Source organism: Eriocheir sinensis, chromosome 70 (assembly GCF_024679095.1).
Source record: "Eriocheir sinensis breed Jianghai 21 chromosome 70, ASM2467909v1, whole genome shotgun sequence".
Classification (NCBI taxonomy): Eukaryota; Metazoa; Arthropoda; class Malacostraca; order Decapoda; family Varunidae; genus Eriocheir; species Eriocheir sinensis.
The window spans coordinates 4,205,437-4,212,785 of NC_066578.1; the positions used below are offsets into that span (position 1 = coordinate 4,205,437).

Sequence of the window (7,349 nt, forward strand, 5' to 3'; positions counted from 1 at the left end):
TAAACTACGCACTGCCAATACCAGTGAAAAAACAGTTGGTATTATCTCGCTGCCTATCAGTGAAACGATATGATAGAAGCAGCCAAGCAGCCCCCTGCCAGTCTGTCCTTGATGTTGTTCAGCCAGAGGCTGTGGCACAGCCGTGGTTACACACTACACCAGGATCCAAGGGCTTCTTAACTGCACACGGAGGAAAACCTGAAAGTGTTGCATGCGAGCACCATGGCTGCTGCCCCAGTAACTGTCACAGCAGAAAGCCTCAACTACTACCGCTACACTCGCCTGGTGATGGTGGTGCCGGCGCGCTACATGGCTCGCATCTTCACCTGGCTCCACGATGGCGGCTCGCTGAGCATCGACGAGTTTGTCGGGACAAACAGCGGTTTGCTGAAGAAATTTAATAAAACCGAAAAGAAAAAGATTCTCGAAAGAACTGATCCAGCAAAAATGGATATTACTCTCCTGTACAAGCTGCTTTTTCATGCTGGTAATATCCCATCAGACAACCCGCCGTGGCACAGCCAAGTAGAAATGGGGCAGCAACCCTCCTTGGGGCAGGTGTTGTATCAGCTGAAGGGTGTTCGTAACGAGAATGCTCACAAGGATCCAGAGGAGCAAACTAAAGTGACCGACGATGACCTGGACACTCTGGCGATGACACAGATGAGTCTCTTGACTCATATGTTGACCTTGGCCGGCCAGCTGGCGGGGAAGAGCCAGGACACTATTGCTGAAGCGGTGACCAGCATGGAGGCGGACGTGGCGACGGAGCGGCACAATGAGGGAGGCATCAACCTTGAGAGGTTTATGAGTTTGGCGAAGAAGAGGCTGTCGCTGAGTAAACACCGCCATGCCGTGCAAGGAGATGAGTATCCAGATGAAGACGAACAATATGGAGATTTATATGAAGATGAAGAAAATGAATATGAAAAATATTTATATGAAGACGATATGAAGATGATGATGAAGAAAATGAAAATAAAGACGAACAAGAACATGAATACGAAAACAAATAAGAAAATGAAAATGAAGATGAAAATGAGTATGAAAAACATCCAGACGAAGTAAATGTATATGAAATTAATTATGAAGAATGTGAAAATGCAGCTGATGTATCTGAAGATGAAATCAATTATAAGGAATATGAAGAATATGCAGAGGCATGTGACGATGAAGATGAAGATGATTGTGAATATGAAAATGCATATTAAAAAGAAGAAGAAGAAGAAGAAGAAGAAGAAGAAGAAGAAGAAGAAGAAGAAGAAGAAGAAGAAGAAGAAGGATTAGTGTGTGTGTGTGTGTGTGTGTGGTGGAGGGAGTGTTCACAGCTAAGAGGGTTGGATTGAAGAAAAGAAAATGAAAAACATCCCTGAGCTCAACACCATGAAACAAACAGAAGGCAGAGCGGAAGAAAAGGAGGACAGACATGAAGAAAGTAAAAGGAAGAGTGAAAAAAACGAAAGGGATGGACTGGAAAAAAAACTCAAACAGGGACGAGGCAGAGAAAAAAAAAGTGAAACGAAAGGAGACTGAAAATATAAATAAAAACGCATTCGTTTACAGAAAAAAAATAGAAAGAACAGAAGAGAATTGAAAAACTAATATAAAGAAACGTTAGAAAAATATTATTGACGAATCAGATTGTTAAAAAGAAAGCTTAACCCAAAGGTATTTCTTTTCATCGTTATGAAAGGCACGCGTGCACAACCTGCTGTCCATTTGGGAGTATATAAAAAGACGGATTTGAACAATCAATTTGGGACTTTATTTACCGTCACTTTCAGGTTTCATTATCACTCAATTTTGTATTTAATATGTGTCAATGTAGAATGTCTTTAACTGTAAAAATATTATATTATTAACTGTACATTTAAACTACATTAAATGTTAGTTTTTCACTTTCAAATTGTCCATCAGGGACTTTATATTTCTCAATGAAACAAATTGTCAATCGTGAAATTTATATCCTGTCAGCGGGGGACTATTTAAACTGTCGATCTTGGACTTAGTAAACTATGTATTTAAGAATTCATGTAGTGTCAATTTGGTTATCTTTTAACTGTTGATATGGGACTTTATAAACTGTCAATTTGGAACTTTATAAACTGTAAATTTGGGACTTTATAAACTGTCGATTTGGGACTTTATAAACTGTAGATTTGAAACTTTATAAACTGTCAATTTGGGACTTTATAAACTGTCAATTTGGAACTTTATAAACTGTAAATTTGGGACTTTATAAACTGTCGATTTGGGACTTTATAAACTGTAGATTTGAAACTTTATAAACTGTCAATTTGGGACTTTATAAACTGTAAATTTGGAACTTTGTAAACTGTAAATTTGGAACTTTATAAACTGTCAATTTGGGACTTTATAAACAGTAAATTTGGAACTTTATAAACTGTCAATTTGGGACTTTGTAAACTGTAAATTTGGAACTTTATAAACTGTAAATTTGGAACTTTATAAACGGTAAATTTGGAACTTTATAAACTGTCGATTTGGGCCTTTATAAACTGTAAATTTGGAACTTTATAAACTGTCAATTTGGGACTTCATAAACTGTAAATTTGGAACTTTGTAAACTGTAAATTTGGAACTTTATAAACTGTCGATTTGAGACTTTATAAACTGTCGATTTGGGACTTTATAAATTGTCAATTTGGGACTTTATAAACTGTCAATTTGGGACTTTATAAACTGTCGATTTGGGACTTTATAAATTGTCAATTTGGGACTTTATAAATTGTCAATTTGGGACTTTATAAATTGTCAATTTGGGACTTTATAAATTGTCAATTTGGGACTTTATAAACTGTCGATTTGGGCCTTTATAAACTGTAAATTTGGGACTTTATAAACTGTCGATTTGGGCCTTTATAAACTGTAAATTTGGAACTTTATAAACTGTAAATTTGGAACTTTATAAACTGTCGATTTGAGACTTTATAAACTGTCAATTTGGGACTTTATAAACTGTCGATTTGGGACTTTATAAATTGTCAATTTGGGACTTTATAAATTGTCGATTTGGGACTTAATAAATTGTCAATTTGGGACTTTATAAACTGTCATTTGGGACTTTATTAACTGTCGATTTGGGATTTTATAAATTGTCAATTTGGGACTTTATAAACTGTCAATTTGGGACTTTATAAACTGTCAATTTGGGACTTTATAAACTGTCAATTTGGGACTTTATAAACTGTCGATTTGGGACTTTATAAATTGTCAATTTTGGACTTTATAAATTGTCAATTTGGGACTTTGTAAACTGTCAACTTTGGACTTTATAAACTGTCAATTTGGGACTTTATAAACTGTCGATTTGGGACTTTATAAATTGTTAATTTTGAACTTTATAAACTGTCAATTTGGGACTTTATAAACTGACAATTTTGGAGTTTATAAACTGTCAATTTGGGACTTTATAAACTGTCAATTTGGGACTTTATAAACAGTCAATTTGGGACTTATAAACTGTTAATTTAGGTCTTTATAAACTGTCAATCTGGGACTTTATAAACTGTCAATTTGGGACTTTATAAACTGTCAATTTGGGACTTTATAAACTGTCAATTTGGGACTTTATAAACTGTCAATTTTGGAGTTTATAAACTGTCAATTTGGGACTTATAAACTGTTAATTTAGGTCTTTATAAACTGTCAATCTGGGACTTTATAAACTGTCGATTTGGGACTTTATAAATTGTTAATTTTGAACTTTATAAACTGTTATAAACTGTCAATAACTGTCAATTTGGGACTTTATAAACAGTCAATTTGGGACTTATTTATAAACTGTCAATCTGGGACTTTATAAACTGTCAATTTGGGACTTTATAAACTGTCAATTTGGGACTTTATAAACTGTCAATTTGGGACTTTATAAACTGTCAATTTGGGACTTTATAAACTGTCAATTTGGGACTTAGAAACTGTCAATTTGGGACTTATAAACTGTTAATTTAGGTCTTTATAAACTGTCAATCTGGGACTTTATAAACTGTCAATTTGGGACTTTATAAACTGTCAATTTGGGACTTTATAAACTGTCAATTTGGGACTTTATAAACTGTCAATATGGGACCTTATAAACTGTCAATTTGGGACTTTAAAAACTGTTAAGTTAAACTATCACATCAGTTAATTTTGCACTTTACAAACTGTGTTCACGGACTTTTTAATTCTTAGTGAGACTATAAGCTGTCAATCGTGGAAGTTTTATCCTGTCAATGAGGGAGCTTATAAACTGTCGATATGAACTTTATAAAATGACAACGTAGAACATTGTATACTTTTATAAACCGTCACTTTAGTACTTACAAACTTTAGAAATAAGGAAATTCATAAAGTGTATATTGAAGAATTTAAAATAACCATTGCTGGACTTTTTAAACTCTCCATCATTAACTTTATGAAGCAAATTCTGTACTTTTGAACCGTCAATTCCAAACATCATAAACTGCCAGCCGGACACTTTATATTACTTCGATTTATGACTTTATAAACCGTAAACTGGGGCTCCATAAACTGTTAATTGGAGTTTTCATAAACTGTCAATTTGGGACCTTCAAAAATGTCAACTGGAATTGTATAATCATTCATTTTGCACCTTTAAACAGTGGCCATTGGTGACTTTGTAAAAGGTAGTTTTTTTTTTACTTCATAAACTGTTAATTGGGGACTTTATAGACCGTGTAAACTCAATATCATTACTTATATTTTTATTATTATTATTATTATTATTATTATTATTATTATTATTATTATTATTATTATTATTATTAACACCACTGATAACAACGATTTTAACAATGTAATTATGAAAATACTAATAATAGGAAAAATACGACTAATAATGTTAATAATAATAATAATAATAATAATAATAATAATAATAATAATAATAATAATAATAATAATAATAATAATAATAATAATCGTGCAATTTAGCCGCATTTTCCAAGTTTTCATCAGGTGTTTTGCTAAATGAGACTGTTCAAGGTGTTTTTAATGAGCGGGATTTTTTTTTATTATTGTTTTCTTTTTTTGTGTGCCCTTGAGCTGCCTCCTTTGTTGTAAAAAAAAAAAAAAAAATTAACACACTAAGCCTGCATCTACCGTAAAAGTAGCACGGGTCTTTTCTACGCTCTATTCACACAGAAAGTCAAGCCATTCCCACAAGCGCAAAAAGCCGGTGTTCGCTGTAAGGCCGCCCGCTCCCCGCACCTGTTGTCAGTAATGTTGATGCTGGCGCTGCTGTGTTCCATTTTATGCCGTAATGTATCAATCCGTCTGCTTCAAAGTTAATGCCGGTGATATACGTTGCAATAAAACCTGGATGTATTTCAGTTTTGTGTTAATTACTCTTATTTTGCTGTGTTGATTATTGTGTTCATATCGTGTGGTTTATATTAAGGAGATACGTATATACAAAATCAACAAATGGCAAATCCAGCGAAAACTTGTATGTATTTTATTTTTCTGTCATTTTACCTTTGATATGATAACAATTGTCTTCATAGAGTGTGATTTATATTAAGGAGATATGTACAAGATCAACAAATAGGCAAATCCAGCGAAAACCTGTATGTATTTTATTTTTCCGTCATTTTACCTTTAATATGATAACAATTGTCTTCATAGAGTGTGATTTATATTAAGGAGATATGTACAAGATCAACAAATAGGCAAATCCAGCGAAAACCTGTATGTATTTTATTTTTCTGTCATTTTACCTTGAATATGATAACAATTGTCTTCATAGAGTGTGATTTATATTAAGGAGATATGTACAAGATCAACAAATAGGCAAATCCAGCGAAAACCTGTATGTATTTTATTTTTTTGTCATTTTACCTTTGATATGATAACAATTGTCTTCAAAGAGTGTGATTTATATTAAGGAGATATGTACAAGATCAACAAATAGGCAAATCCAGCGAAAACTTGTATGTATTTTATTTTTCTGTCATTTTACCTTGAATGTGATAACAATTGTCTTCATATAGTGTGATTTATATTAAGGAGATATGTACAAGATCAATAGGCAAATCCAGCGGTAACCTGTAGGTGTTTTATTTTTTGTTGTGCTTATGTTTGACCGTCCTGATCAATGTTTTTATACCGTGTGAGTTATATTAAGGAGATATGTATAAAATAAACAAATAAGAAATAGACCAGGTTGTTTTATATCCTTGTTTTTGTTGTTGTTGTTGATTAAATGTTGTTAGGTTTTCGTTTTTTTTTACCTTGACATGCCTACGTATCATACTGTACGGTTTTTTTTTGTTGTTGTTGTTGTTGTTTTTTGTCCTTGAACTGCCTCACTTACCGTACGTTTTTTGTCCTTGAGCTCCTTCCCTTTACTGTACGTGTTTTGTCCTTGAACTGCCTCACTCACTGTACGTTTTTTGTCCTTGAGCTGCTTCCCTTTACTGTACGTGTTTTGTCCTTAACCTGCCTCCCTCACTGTACGTTTTTTTGTCCTTAATCTGCCTCCATTACTGTAAGAAAAATCGTTACAGCAAACTTTTCCAGCGTTTCTCAGCGATCACTTGGCACTCTCAGTTCATCGTAATATACTTTTACCTTTCCTTTCCCTTATCTTTCTATCTATATCGCATTATCTTTCTTCACTATCTTGCAGTAACTCGTATTTTTTTCGTGTGTTGTCGTTTTTCTCTACTGCCCATTATCCCTTTTTCTTTATCTTATATCGGTGCTTGTAATTCCGTCTAATACACTAATTATTTTCATACTAATCCATTACATTAACTTTTTTTCTCTATTTTGCAATGATTTAGTTTTTCTTGTGTTCTATATCTTTTTTTCTTATTATTTGCCCTTCATCTTTTCCTATTCTCAGTACTCGTAATTCAGTTTTAATATATTCGTTATCTTTCATATTTATCCATGACTACATTTTCTCTATTTTGTAATCACTTATTTTTTCGTAAGTTCTATCATCTTTTGCTTATTATTTCCCCTTCATCTTTTCCTATTCTCAGTACCCGTAATTCAGTCTTAATACACCCATTATCTTTCACATATATCCATATCTAATATTTTCTCTATTTTGCAATCACTTATTTTTCGTGTGTTCTGTTATCTTTAACTAATCATTTCCCCTTAATATTTTCCTTATTTTGGTACTCGTAATACAATATTCATATGCATTACCTTTGCCATATCTTGTAAGACATTGTAAATTATAACATTTTGCCCGACCATTTATCAGTTTATAGCTCCGTCATGATGCAAGCCTCAGCGTCCTCCTCTTCTTCCTCTTCACCACATCCACTCTCATATCCTTAATCCTCTTTCCACCGTGTTAAGCTTCG

General features: G+C 33.2%; 1 long non-coding RNA gene across 1 annotated transcript; it reads right to left on the reverse strand.

The window, feature by feature from the left end:
* Positions 1-4,024: 4,024 nt before the first annotated feature.
* Positions 4,025-7,333, reverse strand: LOC126988751 (uncharacterized). The gene is made up of 2 exons (XR_007742513.1): positions 5,987-7,333; positions 4,025-5,865 (listed from the first exon to the last, which is right to left on the reverse strand). It is a non-coding gene; the product is annotated as an uncharacterized LOC126988751 (long non-coding RNA).
* Positions 7,334-7,349: the final 16 nt, after the last annotated feature.